Source organism: Manis pentadactyla, chromosome 10, assembly GCF_030020395.1.
Source record: "Manis pentadactyla isolate mManPen7 chromosome 10, mManPen7.hap1, whole genome shotgun sequence".
NCBI lineage: Eukaryota > Metazoa > Chordata > Mammalia > Pholidota > Manidae > Manis > Manis pentadactyla.
In genome coordinates this window covers 108975103-108989946 of record NC_080028.1, presented here as the reverse complement: position 1 = coordinate 108989946, position 14844 = coordinate 108975103, and the positions used below count along the sequence as shown (strand labels likewise).

The 14844-nt window shown below is 45.7% G+C and overlaps 1 pseudogene; it reads right to left on the bottom strand.

The window, feature by feature from the left end:
- Positions 1-14297, bottom strand: part of LOC130679399 (putative protein SNX29P2) — a 55146-nt pseudogene extending 40849 nt beyond the window's left edge.
- Positions 14298-14844: the final 547 nt, after the last annotated feature.

The window sequence follows — 14844 nt, the reverse complement described above, 5'->3', positions numbered from 1 at the left end:
CAATGGAATATTACTCAGCCTTAAAAAAGAAGGGCATTCTGATCCATGATGAACCTTGAGGACATTATGCTAAGTGAAATAAGCTAGGCACAAAAAGACAAATACCATTATCATTCCACCCTACATGAGGGTCTTAGAACAGTCAAACTCATAGAAACAAAAAGTATAATCATGGCTGCCAGGGGCCGGATGTAGGAGAGAATGGGGAGTTAGTGTTTAATAGGGACAGAGTTTCAGCTTTACAAGACAGTAAGACTTGTGGAGATGGATGGTGGTGCTGGCTCTACAACAATTTGAATGTACTTAATACCACTGAATGTGCATTTAAAAATGGTTAAGATAGGAAATTTTATGTTATGGATATTTTACCACAATAAGAAAAAGTCATGTGAAAAAACACAATAACAAATCAGGAAAAAAAACATACAAAGAAAATTAAAATCTCCGTCTTCTCAGTACTGACAAATTTTAGAGCAATAATTCTCAAGCCTTCATGTGCACACAAATCTCCTGGGGTCTTGTTAAAAGGCATGTTCTGATCCAGATGGCCTGGGTGGGGCTTGGATTCTGTATTTCTTACCAGCACCCAAGAGATACTGACACTACTGGTTCCTGACCTACACTTGATTAGCAAGGATTTAGCACCGACTTTTCCTAATATACACAGTGATTCTAGATCTTTCCTATGGTATCTTGCTCCACTGCTTTTTCTAGATGAGATGTCATCAGCCTTCTCTGCCTTACAAAGCCTCTCCTCATGGTGGGACGAAAAGCGTGTCTTGTACAGAGGAACAGGCTGAGATTGTTGAGGCCTCAGCCTCCATGCACTCTCCCTGGCTGCAATCACTCTGCAAGCTGGAAGTGCACCCAACTGAGACAATCCTGACCTCGGAAGGAGCACCTGTGGCCATCCCAGCCCTTAAAGGGGATTAAGAGGAGGGGGTCTCACAGAGTGGAGGAAGCACGGGTGGCCTTGGAAGCATTTATCAACTACAGGAGACAGCCAGGAAGCTCAGGGCTATGAGGAGCTCTAGTGGGAAGTCACAAGGCATCATGAGTTCTCATTCCACCTGGGCTGCTTGCTGGCCATGTGACTGGGACAGTCACTTCCCTTCTCCGGGCACTGCTTGCTACATGAGATCACGCCCTCCTGGCTCTGCAGTCTGCAAACGTGGGGCCTCTGTGGAGGCAGACAGGCAGAGCAATCAAGGGTCCGGGTCTTTCTTGCCTTCTCCCAGTGACAAAGAGGAGAATACAGCACCCCTGCCAGAGCCAAGAAGAATCCTCTAGTCTCAAGCACTGCAGCCACCTAGGAGGAGCAGGGAGCCGACGCCCACCCCCCACCCCACCCCCCAAGCCTCAACTGTGGGCTAAGCCAGTAAGTGACTGCCATTAACCCTTGGCAAAGAAGGAGAGGTGGCTCCACTCACGAGACTACTCAGGCTCAGAGAGGAAAAGACCTTCACCCACGGCTAGTTCCATGGGAAGTGAGGTGCTTGAGGTGGGATTAAAGTTCAAGTCCACCAGCTCTTGGCTCAGCCCAGCACTCTCAACCCTGGTAACAAACCTGCAGTCCCAGCCCCAATGCCAGTCCAGGAGTGACTTCTCTGTGAAGCCCCAGCCTTCCCACATCCTTCCTTCTCCTCGCAGGGCAGTCCTGAATCCACACTACTGACCAGATGCACCAGTGGTGCTACTGAAGTACAGTTGATATACAATATTATATTGGCTTCAGGTGTAAGAACAGGCTTCTTTTTATTTCTTGTTAGATCACCACCAAAAATGAAAATAGAAAATAGAAAGGCACCCAGGGGATACCCACAGAGGTCTACAGACCTGTCAAAGAAATGCAGGGCTGATTTCCCTACTCTAACTCAGAAATCACCTGACTTGCAAAAATTAATCACCTGGCTCCAGTGTTGTCTTTAATGTTTAAAACCTCAGGATCCTATGTTAATTTTTACCACAACCCTCTAGCCTTCAGTGACCTCCTGGGGGGACATCAGGGATTGAGAACGGGGTTCAAATCTTACACCACCAGCAAGTTACTTAACATCTGTGCACCAACTAGTCTATTAAAAGAGTGAACGTATGCCGTGCCCCCAGAATAGTACCTAGTCCATACTAAGCACTTTACACATGTTACCACTTTATACAGATTACCCTTGCTGGCAACTCCATATCCCAGAGGTGTGAGACTTACAGCTCTAAGGAATTTCAACTGGCTAGCTTCTCTCCAAAGCTTGGGCAAAGCAATCCACTCCAGACCTCTGTGTTCACTGCCCTGGGTGGATAAAAGTGATGGCATCTGGGGAAGGGAAAATGGGCAAGATGCACCAGGCACTCAACATATATTACTTCTCTAATCCTGGCAACAGCCCCGGAGGTCAAGGTAAACAGAGATCAGGTCACTTGATGAAGTCCGCACACACACTTAAAGAGTGGTATTTCCCTGCCTCGGTACACAGTGGCAGAAGTGAAGTCAGGCCAGGCTTTACTCTGGTCTAAGGCTAATCCTTGCAAAGCGCTGTGCAGTTCTAAGGGAGAAAAGAAAAGGAAGGCCAAGTTTCTTGGGTGCCACTGCACGCCAGGAATTCTGCCCAAGGTCACACAGCAAGCAGGCACGGACTGAGGCTGAGACTTTGAGCTGCCAGACTCGGAAGCATTGTTTCCTCCACACCACGCTGCCACTCACTGGGGCCCAGGGGACACTTACTGAAAAAGTGGGAACTTGAGCTGTGCTTTAAAACTGGGAAGGACTAGAATAGGTAAATCCACATAGACAGAATGTAACTGCTTAATGAATATAGGATTTCCTTTGGGGATAACGAAATGTTTGGGGAACTCGATAGAGATGATGGTTGCATGACATTATGAATACACTAAGTGCCACTGAATTGTACACTTTAAAATGGCTAATTCTTGTATATTTGTTAAATTTATAATTTAACTATTGTACACTGTTTTAACTGTATTAAAAACACAAATGGTTTTCTGTTCTGTGAATTTCACCTCAATAAACAAATATTTTAAAGGGGAAGGTCTGCAGCAGGTAGCTATTGGCCCAGAGCACATTCCAAGTCAAAGGCACAACTACACTAGGATTCCTCTAAGGGTGGGCAAGCCTGCTCCTGATGCACCCAGGCCCCACCCGAGTCACAGGAGAAAAGCCAGCCCATGCTCCTTCTCTTTCATATTTCTGATTCACTGAGGGGCGGGTCTGACTCATGCTAGGTGGTCCTGAACCTCTGCAAGGGTCAGGCTCCTAACAGGCCAACAGGCACACTCAAATAAGGAGAGTTCTGACTTTCCTGATAAGGGCTCTACCACGGAGTGGGTATAGATAAGCCATTCCCAACCGGGGTGACTTCCTCCCAGAGGACATTTGGCAATGTCTGGAGACATTTTGGTACTACTGGGAGGGTACTGTTGGCATCTAGTGGGTAGAGACCAGGGGTGCTGATAAACACCCTACAGTGTACAGGGTGGGACCCAACAAAGAAGTATCTAGCCCTAAAGGTCAACAGTGCCTCAGTTGAGAAATTCTGCTCCAGAGTAAGTATGACTATCCCATTTCACAGATGATGAGACTGGGGCTCCAAGATGCTAGTGCAAACCTCCACCTGTGCTCTGAATCCCATCTCCTCTCACTTGCTCAAGGACATACTCCAGTGACTGTCCCTCTCCTTCCCACATCATCAATTTTGTCTTCTCATGTAGCAATTCTTACAGCATACAAAGATGTTGTAATATCTCCCCCATATTTAATAAAAACCATGCCTTTGCCCACGTGCCTTCCTGCTGCAGCCCCATTTCTCTGCTCTGAGCTCTCTTCTTCCATCACAAGAGCAGCGAGGCCCTCCCTGAGAGCTACCACCACGGCTGCTGCTCCGGGCTCTGGCCCCAGGCCCTTTTGTTGCCATCTCCTTCACCCTGCACTGAATTAACTACACAGTGGCCGTAACATCTGGAAGCACAGGTCCACACACAGTAAATGCTTTACTGATACTATATAACAAACACATGATATACTCAATGATATTATTGGATCCCTTCAATGCACACTGCAATTCACCCTGCATCCCTATCAAGCCCCACATAGACCCGTGGGGCACTGCACTTCTTTCAAGCCCCGCATAGACACACGGTGTGCCGTCTCAGAAGACGTGTTTCCAGTTTTCACTGAATAAACCTGCACCTTTAACACACCATAGAACAGGGGGTCAGCAAACTTTTCCTGTAAAAAGCCAAACAAGAAATATTTTAGGCTTTGCGGGTTATACAGTCACAACTACTTGACTCTGTTCTTGCATCTCGAAAGCAGCCACAGACAACACATCAATAAATGAGGGTAGCTTTTTACAAAAACAGGCTTGGGCTGGATTTACCCCACAGCCCATGGTTTGTCCACCCACTGCCCTAGCAGAATTAATCAGAGGAGGACTTTAAAAATTTAAATAGTGCCTATGTTTCCAGACTTCACAGCCACCCAGTAAGCAGTATGACAGTTACATGTCAAGGGTCCCCAGCAGGCTGCAGACCAGGCCACATCTTAATCATTTCCCATCTTCCCTGATCCTAGAACAACACCCTACATCAGAGCCTTGCAAGGGACTAGAAGTCATAGTCCCATCTGCAGGCATCTGGGAGGGTTGGTGCACTCAGCCCAGTGGTGAGTTTTGTGCTATTTTTGTTGCTTGATTTCCACCACCCCCCAAAAATCCACTGCCATTCCGAATAAAGAAATGGAAAGAAAGTGTAAGTGGAGGAGGAGAGGGGAAGAAAGGGTAGCCCAATACAGGCCAGAGGCATGTGCAAGACCAAGACCAGAGCCTTCCAACGCCCACAGTGTCAGGTGGAGAACAGCGGGGGGAGGGGAGGCAGAAAAGGGGTGAGGCAGAGCCTGTGGGAACCAAGGCGGATGCCCTTAGAGATGACCGTTGCGGAGGGCGCCTCACAGCCTCACAGCTACAGCAGCACAGGGTTGCCCCGACTCCTGTTTTTCCCAAGAGAAGCTGAAAATTCAGATTTTCATGTAATTAGGTAACACCTAATGACACTCTTTGTAGAGCAGTGTTTCAGCCAGCTCTGCAAGAACCAAACACAACATGCCTCGGGGCCAGATCTGCTCCCCATGTTCCCTTCTGAGATATACACTAAACCTTCACATCCACCTGCAAGGCGGGTGCTGACAGCCCTGTTGTAACAGATTAAGGAACTGAGACTAGGCAACACTGATCACTTGCCCAAGGAATGGCTCCGAGACAGACTCAACACTGTCCCAAAGCCCATGCCTTCCAATCTCCACAAGACCAGGCTAACCTCTTGAGCAGCTCAGCTTCTGCACAGAAAAACGGATCCCACTGCAAAGCACGACCAAAGACAAACCAACCTCCCAACGGCTGGCTCAGACGTCACCTTCTCTGAGTGGCCTTCCCGCCCTCTAAATGGTGTTCCCACAGCCCTCCAGCCACACCATGGCCCTGACACAGTCCCTAAGACGGGAAGGACTGCAGGAACCATGAGCCGGCTTCTGGCATCTCCCCTGGGTTATGAGCCTTCTCAGGGAAGGAAACTGAGCCCTAAAGCAACCCCGCTCCCAGAAGGAACTCAAGTCGTTGAACCAAGACTCCAGGGCTCATTGTGTGGTTCCCCAAGTGGCTGCCTTGAACAGAGAGAACCAAAACGCACCAGGACCGGGGGGCAGCTGGCGTGTGTAACACAGAGTGAAGCGGCAGTTCCGTCTGCTCCGGCATTAGCACACAAACAGATGAAATGGACGTCATTCTTCCCCAAAGTCAGGGTGCTGGCTCCCAGGACTGTGCGGAAAAATGGCACAGCCGGCCACGAACAAAAGGACACACTGTCCACCACGGCACAATGGAGAGAGACAGGCTCTGCTTCAAGGCTCCAACCGTTCAAGTGGCCCTGTGATGTCTAAGATCAAAGACTGAGTCGACAGCAGGTTCATAAATGGGCAAAGAATTTACTCTGGAGCAGGGGTCAGCGAACATTTCTTTAAAGAGCAAAATGTTAAATCTTTTAGGCTTTACAAGCCAGATGGCTTCTGTCACAGCTATTCAATTCTGCCACTGTAGAGCAAAAGCAGCCCTAAATAGTCAATGAATAGATGGGTCTGTGTTCCAATAAAACTTTATTCACAAAACAGGTGGCCAGCCCAGTTTGCCAATCCCTGCTTTAGAAAAACAAAAAACACTAAAAAGGCACTGTGCCAGCACTTTGAAGAGAGAATGTATCTCCCCCCATGGCTGAAGAAAATACAAATTATAAACTTACTACATTATATAACCATCAAATTCACCAAGAAACACTTAAAATGAAGTTGCCCAATGCTGGTAAAGCTACCGGGAGGCACGGATGTGCCACTGGACACCACACCTTGGCACAGTGAATTCTGGGAAGCCACGTGGCAGTGCATAGCAAAATCTACAGAAATATCACTATACCTGCTTGACACCTTAGAAACTAAGCTAACGAGGAGAAATGGTGGAACTGAGAAAAGTCCCAAATACCTATTTCACCAGTGCCTCTATCTTCCAGGTGCTGAGTAAGGGACTGTACATTCATCACTTGCTTTAATTTCCATCTTCTGATGAAGGAATTAAAAGTTTAAATAATTTTAATGGGAACACAGCACATCCTTCCATCTACTTACGGCCTTCATGGCTTTTTTAGTACAGCAACAGTGCTGAGTAGTTGGGATGGAGACCAGATGGCCCGCAAAGCAGAAACTATTTACTACCTGGCCCTTTACAGAAACCGAGTGCCAGTCCCACCCTAGAACACTATAAATTAATTTACATTTTTTTCCTACAATGAGGAAAGGTTAAATAACTGTGGTACGTCCACTTGGTGGAATGTCATTCAGTCTTTTTCACTAACTGTGATGAGTAAGAACATGGATGGGTGCTCGACTATAAGTGGAAACACTAGCTCAGAGTAGACTCATGCAGTTATATGAAACACATACGCTTTCAACAAGGACAGAAGGGGAACACCTAAAAGTCCAAATATTTAATGTGCTAAAGAGGCAATATGAATAGGTACATTCTGTGTTTTCACAATAGTCTTTAATGTCATTGTGGGTTCTTGGTTGTTTTTTTTTCTATGATGGGGGAGGAAAGAGCAGATTACAAGATGTGCAGACTCAGGCAAGGAATAATGAGAAGTGAGCGCTCAAGGTTCCCTCCTTTTAGGGAGCCCAGGAGCACAGGCCCCACAGGGTGCTGCCTTGGACAGTCCTCACTCCCCTGGAGGCTTCAAACTTCTTCACCCCACACCCAAACCAGCTCCTCCACTGCCTTCCCACCTCAGTAAAAGGTCATTCTTACCCCTTCCAGCTGCTCGGGAGCAAAACCCAGAAGTCACTCTCCCCTCCCTCAGGTCTCTGCTCAGGTACCACCTTCTCTGTGAGGTCTTCCCTGACCACCCCACTCAAAATCACAACAGCCCTTCACCTTTAGTTCAGCCTCTACCCAGACAATAAGTAGGTCAGACATCCCCCTCGGGCTCTGGACTGGGCATGTGACCCAGACCTGGTCAACCAGAGTCACAGTGATGGGTTCCAGGATGGTGAGTCAGCCTGAGGACTTCTGAAGCCCGCTCTTCCCTCAGGCATTGCTACACTGCAGGATGTGACCAGGAGCCGGTAGGAACCACCTCGCCTCCATGGACGAGGCACCCTCATGAAGCCAAGAAAGGAAACAAGAGTTATGAGTGGGACAGAAAGGTAGTCCTGATGACTCTAGCACTCGAATACAACTGAGCCGAAAGACAGCCTTATCTCTAGGCTTTTCCACTATAAGACACTTTAAATTCCCATTGTGCTGAAATCAGCTTCTGCCACACGCAATTGGAAAGAATCTTGGCTAACACACCCATGACCCCGACAAGACATTCTTTGGTAGGTTTGTTTAATTCACTTCAACAGAGACCAACACTACAGACCTCTGCTAAGTGATAGAAGATGCACCAAACTGTCAGCCAATAAATGTCTGCTCACCGTTGAACCCTGAATCTCTGGCCAGACTCTGCTCCACTAGAGTCCTCATTCTTCCCGGAAGTATTTTAAACCACTACAACTTTGAAAGGCAGGGAAACTAAGAAGGACCAACACATGTTAATGCTCCTTCAGGGAAATCATCCTAAAGACGTTATTTTACACACTATCAATTGCAAGGAAGGAAAACTCCCTCGAACAAAACTGTTAACTGCATCATTATTTATAGTAAGAACAACAAATAGAAAAGAACAGAAGGGAGGAAAATAAGCTGTTTCTATGAGTAAAGTCAAACACTTTACAAATTCTGCTACATGCAAAAGGATGGACTAATGATGGATTATGAAATCCATAAAAGGGCTCAATATCATAGACACTGAGAAGTGACTAGTGGTTACCAAGAGGGAGTGGTTGGGGTGGGTGCAGGGGAGAGGGTGTGAGGGATAAAGGGGCACAATAATTCACAATCACAATGTAAGTTGGTCACAGGGATGGCTGTACCACATGGAGAATATAGTCAATGATTCTGTAACATCTTTCTACAGTGATAGTAACCACACTAGAGGTAGTAAGGATTTAATAACATGGGTAACTGTTGAACCACTGTGTTGTACATTTGTGACCAACGTAAGATTGTCTATCAATGATACTTCAATTTTTTAAAAAGTGGTCAATATGAAGTTTTATCCTGAAATGTTAAGGGTTAAAGTAAAATGACAATGTATATGATAATGGTAAAAGTACTTAAACCTGTATCAGTGTTTCTTGACCTTTCTTTCATTACTTTCCCCTTAGGATCCTTTTAAGACATTTTTTTCTTAAAATTACCCCCTCCATGAAATTTTAATACCACAGATATATTGTACATCTGTTCATGCAGTACATGCATATCTGTGCTTTGTGCCTAACAGTAACATTTTTGTCTCCCTTGAGAACCAATTTTTGGCCCCAAGAGGGTGGTATCACCCCCACTGAGAATGCACGGCCTACGTATAGACAAGATGGTATCAGAATGGAAGGTGCTTTATCTGGAATTGTGCTCACATTGCCAGAATTTGGACAGTTCATAAAATTTTAGATTTTAGTTGTACATTTTAAGAGCTCTAAGAACTTGACACCCATTGGTTACCCAGGCGGAGCCACGCAACAGGGAAGCAGGAGAGTCAGTGTCAATGAGATTTAGTCCATTGCCACTTGCTTGCGCAGGAGGTGGTCAAATATTTGCAGACAGTGGAACACTTACTTTGTACAGTCGTCACAATAGATCAACCCAGTGCCTACATTAGGGGGAAAAAACTTGATATCATCACTTTCCCTGCTTTGAATGAAAACCACAAATATTCTTTTTTCCATTCACTCGTTGCAACCAATTCTTTATGCCAACTACAGACCACTGCTGGAGATGACCCAGTCAATGCCAAAGAGAAAAGCATGACCTTCAACATTCCAGAAAAATAAGAAAAAAATTGCCAAAATGTACATAAACATCAAGCAAGAAACAGCAGCAAATTACCCACAGAGCCCCAAACTCTGGTGTATCAGACCCTTAGAGCTTGTCTTTTCCACAAATTCTCTGACTTCTCAGGGCATGGTTTCCCCATCCTTGAAATGGGGATTTCAGAGTCTTTCCAACTTAAGAAGGATTCTTGACAGGATAATTACTAATGGAAGAAGCACTGAGGACCTTACAAAAGACAGTGTTAAGAATCACAATGACTTTCTGGCCTTACAAGGTCTACTTTTCCAGTAAGAGCAAAATCATTATCTGAAAATCAGAATTCCTTATCTTGCAGCACTGGTAATCAAGGATTCCCACCTACTGAATTCTTTAAGAAAATGAAAATAAATCTTGACCACTACCCCCCTAATACAGCCACCACATGTGGCAAGTGTGCTTGCGACCGCCAATTTGTTTACATCTACATATTTACATGAATTTATAAACATTGTTTCATATGCATGTTTTACTGTGCATCAAGATATACACATTTTAGGTATAATTCTGCACCCCAATATTTTTTCAGAGAATGTTACTGTTTGTGATATAGCCATGGTGATGTTTATAAATGCCTTTTATTCCCTTTAACATCTTTGAGGTTTTCTGTCATGTGACCCTGCCACATATATTTATCCACTCCTCTTCTTTTGACGGTCATCTTAGTTGTTTCTGGCCTCATGATACCCATTTGTCCTGTGTATGAACTACCTAGCCGTTCCACTTCCTGGTTATTTGCACTTAATGTATTCGGCCTTTAACCCATCTAACTTCTGACGCTGCTCAAACATTTTCAACTAAATATATAGCAGACTCTAACTTCCAATGTATAGGATATACAAGAAACTGAGAAACACGTCAAACCTCCCCAAAAGGATGCAGTCAGCAAAATCCCACAAGAAACCTTACAGGATAAACAGCTTCCTTCAACAAAAAATCCAAGAGGGAAAAAAGAGATGAAAGGAGGCATATAGTTTAAAAAAAGAACACCATCAAGAGAGTGAGAAAACAGAATGGAAGAAAATTTTTGTAAATAATTTATCTGATAAGAGACTTGTATCCAGAAATTATACACAATTCCTATAGTTCAACAATAAGAACAACTCAAAAAAGGGACAAAGGATCTGAGTAGACATTTCTCCAAAGAAAACATACAGATGGCCAACAAGCATATAGAAAGATGCTCAACATCATTAATCATTAGAGAAATGCAAACCAAAGCCTCAAAGAGATACTACTTCGCACTCACTAGAATAGCTATTACCAAAATGACTGTTGACAAGGATGTGAATAAACCAGAACCTTCGTACAGGGCTGGGAGGAATGGAACATGGAGCAGCCTCCTTGGAAAACAGTCTAACAGTTCCTGAAATGGACCCAGCAATTCTACCCCACAGGTATCTACGTAAGAAAAATGAAAACGTGCACATGAATGTTCACAGCAGCATTATTCACAGTGGCCAAAAGGTGGAAACAAGTCAACTGTTCATCAGCTGAAGAATGCATAAACAAAATATTTAATATCCATACAACAAAACAGCATTCAGCCACAAAAAGGACCGAAGAAAGATCCAGGCCAAATGATGAGCCCTGGAAACATGATACTTAGTAAAAGAGCCAGACACAAAAGGCCGCATATTGTATGATTAACTTATATGAAATATCCAGAGTAGCCAAATCCATACTGAGAGAAAGTAAAATTGTGGTTGCCTGTGGCTGAGGGGAGGGAGAATGAGGAATGGGTACAAATGGGTACGAGTTTCTTTTTGGAGTGATGAAAATGTTCTAAAATTGATTATGGTAATGTTTGCACGACTCTGAATAAACTAAACACTAAAACAATAACAAACTAAAAAACACAAAGAGATCTAAAAAACTTCAAAGACAAGCCAATCTGTATTGCTTAAACCTTATTTAGGTCCTAAGACTTAAAAATATACTATAAAATTATAAGGCAATGGAAATGTGAACAATATGATGATATTAATGAATTATTACTAATTTCTTATAGGTATGATATTGGAAATGAGTCACATTTTTGAAATGGTGTCCCTAGACTTTTTAGATACTTATCAAAATATTTACAGATGAAATGTTACAGTGTTTTGAGATTTGCTTCAAAGTAAACTGGAGAGAAGGGCAATAGGTAGACAGGTAGACAGGTGAAGTGGTCATGAGTTGGTAATTGTTCACTAGACTATTCTCTCCACTTTGGTGATTTTCAAATTTTTCTATTAAAAAAGGACAAAAGAGAGGAGATATTTTCATGCCACAGTACTTTACTATGTGCCAACTATCAATCCCACAGGTAGGAAAAACCCATTTCAACTGTATTTTCAAGAAACGAGGGGGAGTTATAAGTACAAACTGGTCAAAAGGTACAAATTGCACATTCAAGATAAATAAGTACTAGAAATATAATGAACAAAATGACGCCTATTGCTAACACTGCAGTATGATATACAAGAAAGCTGCTAAGAGAGTAAATCCTGAGTTCTCAACACAAGGAGAAAATCTTCCTTTATTCTTCTATCATTTCTTTGTATTGTATGTATGTGAGAAGATAGATGTTAGCTAAATCCATTGTGGTAATCATTTCACAACAAATTAATTCAAGTTATCATGCCGTTTGCCTTAAACTTATGATGTATGTCAATTATTTCTCAATTAAACAGGAAAAAAGAGAAAATGATTGAAAATACCTAGGACATCCCCCCTTCCATCCTCAGCCACTTCTTCTACCTTAATTAGAATCTTTCCAAAAGAAGGCTTTCATCCTTAAAGCCTTTCCTGAAATAGCCATTTGTTGATTTCCTTTTGTAATCTGTTTGGCCTTAGACCTAATGATATTTTTACATTAAATTTTAAAACATTTTTATCTTTGATTGAAAATTACTCCTTGAAAAATACATTGATCAGTTTCCCTTGGCTTGTCAATTTCACTTGTTCCTGATAAGAAGGCAGAAGAGAGAATGGCCTAGCACTGTGAACTTGAGACTCCCTGTCATATTAAAAGGAAGAGGTTTTCAGGGAGTGCCTAGCTTCAGCCCTTGTCCCAGAGCTAAGCTAGAAAACCATCCCACCTGAACCCCACATGGGTCCTTATTGAAACAAAAACAACTCCAAGTTCCTGACTACAAACCATGTGAAAGGCACAGTACCAATCACTTTACCTGTAGTTATTCAGTCACTGCAACAAGCCTAGGTGACAGGTACTATTATTTATCCCCATTTTGCTGGGACTTCCAGAAAGTTACTTTCAAGTCAAGTAACTTGCTCTAAATCCACAGTTTTATGGGTCACAGGCAGGATGTGAACTCAGGTTGTCTGGCTCCAGGGCCTGCACTTAAACCAAGCTGTATGAGCTCTCGGGTGGTTAACCAAATTATCACATTTTTGTGGTATCAATAATGTTCAAGGACCAAAACCTTTAATTAGGCAAAAAATCATTCACTCTGGCAACAGAAGCTGGACTACCTCTCTGGAAACCCCCTTGGCAGCTCCCCCATTAGGACCATTAATTTGACAAATCTTGTTCTTGACTAGCAAAACAAAAGGCACACAACTTGTAAAAAATGATCCAGAGATAACCAGAAAGTGAAAAATGAAGAGAGACAGATCCCTCTGACCTCCAGAAACTCCTGGCTTAAAGGCTAGGGCCAAGGGGGCTGGACACAAGGACTCTTCAGAGGCGATTCCACAGAGAGGGGAAAACAGATGGTGAGGGTAGGTGAGTCCTCCTAAGTAAATCCAGATCCCAGTTGGGCAACCCGAGAGGCTTCCCTGAGTCACTCCCACCTCCACATGCAACACCCAGGAATGACTTAGCACCACACCACGGAGATCTCTTCAGAGGAAAGGACTGAGAATACCATCAAGTTCAGGGACTAAACTTCAAATACACTGAGGACAAGCTGTCCACATGCACTTCCCTGTCCCTCCCAACCTCCCCACCAAAACTTCATTCCTCACTGATGGGAGGGAGAGGGGCGGACTGGGAAAACCAAAGGATGGTCCCCAGATGGGCTCAGCATTGGACAAGAAGGGAAGGTTTGCAGGCATGGACAAGGGAGACCTCAAATAAGCTAGGAAAAGAACTAGAAGGGGCTGGAGAATGAAAAATAACCAAAACGTAAGAAGCAAGGACCAGAAAGGGAAACTCAGGCTGACTGGGAACAACTGGTGACAGGAACAGTAAAGTGCTGGGGGACAGGATACAAGAGAATAGAAGGGACAGGGGAGACAAAGAGGCTGGAGAACTCAGAGACCTCTGGGGACTGAGAGCTAGGAGGTCACGGGGCTCAGGGATCAGCAGGCTAAGTCTCCAGAGATGACACTCTGCCTGTGTGGAGACTGGAGTTAATGGGTACAAGAGGCCTTGGTGGTGGGAATGACTGGGGAGCAGGGGGGGCGGCCAGAACTGGGTCTCAGTAGTTTTAGGAGTTAAGAGGGACTGAGACACTGGAGGTCTGCGGACTGGGAGTCTGGTAACGGGGCAGAGAGGTAGGAGCATTGGCAGAGGCAGGAAAACGGGGGGCAGATGTCTAGGAGCTGGTTGTAAGTGATGGACAAGAGTCAGGGACTAGAGCGTGGACGCCTGAGAACTGCGGGTGTCCGGGGCCAGGAACTGGGCGTGCCTGGCATCAGGGAACCGGGAGCTTTGCAACGGGGGTCTGCGGAGAGCGGGACGCGGGGACCCCGGAGCCGGACCGCGCGGCTGGAGCGGCCGAGCCGAGGCGCCCGGGGCGGGTCACAGCGGCGCCGCCGCCACTCACCGCTCATGGTGCCGCTCCCCGGGCCGGTGCCTGCTCCGCGCGCCGCCACTGCCGCCACTGCCGCCGCGGAGCTCCTGACAGTCCGGGAGACAGCGCGCCTTGCCCCGCCGGCAGCCCCGTCCCGGAAGTGGAGCGCCGCCGCCGCGGCTCCGCCCCCTGACCCAGAACGTAAATGCGGACGCCGTAGAGGCCCCGGGGCTGCGGTTCTTGGCGTTCAGCGAAGCCGCGGGGCTCTGGCTCGTGGGCCCACCTGTGGGAGAGCCCCCGGAGCGTCAGGAGGCGGCCGGCCAAACAGGACGCCTCCCCGCCGGGTGGGCTCCCACAGCCGTCGGAGACCGTGAGCCAGGCCTCGAGGAATGGGACCACATCGCTCCAGAACGCCGGATGCCGAGAAGGGAAATCGAGTCGTGGGCCAGAACGTCGGGACAAGGAGGCGGGCAGCCCCGGAGGGCGACTCGAAGGAGACGACTTTTGAGCTGAGATCTGGATGAGAAGGAGACGGCCCGGGAAGATCCGCAGGAAAGGGGTTCCAGAAGGAGCAGCAGGTGCAAAGA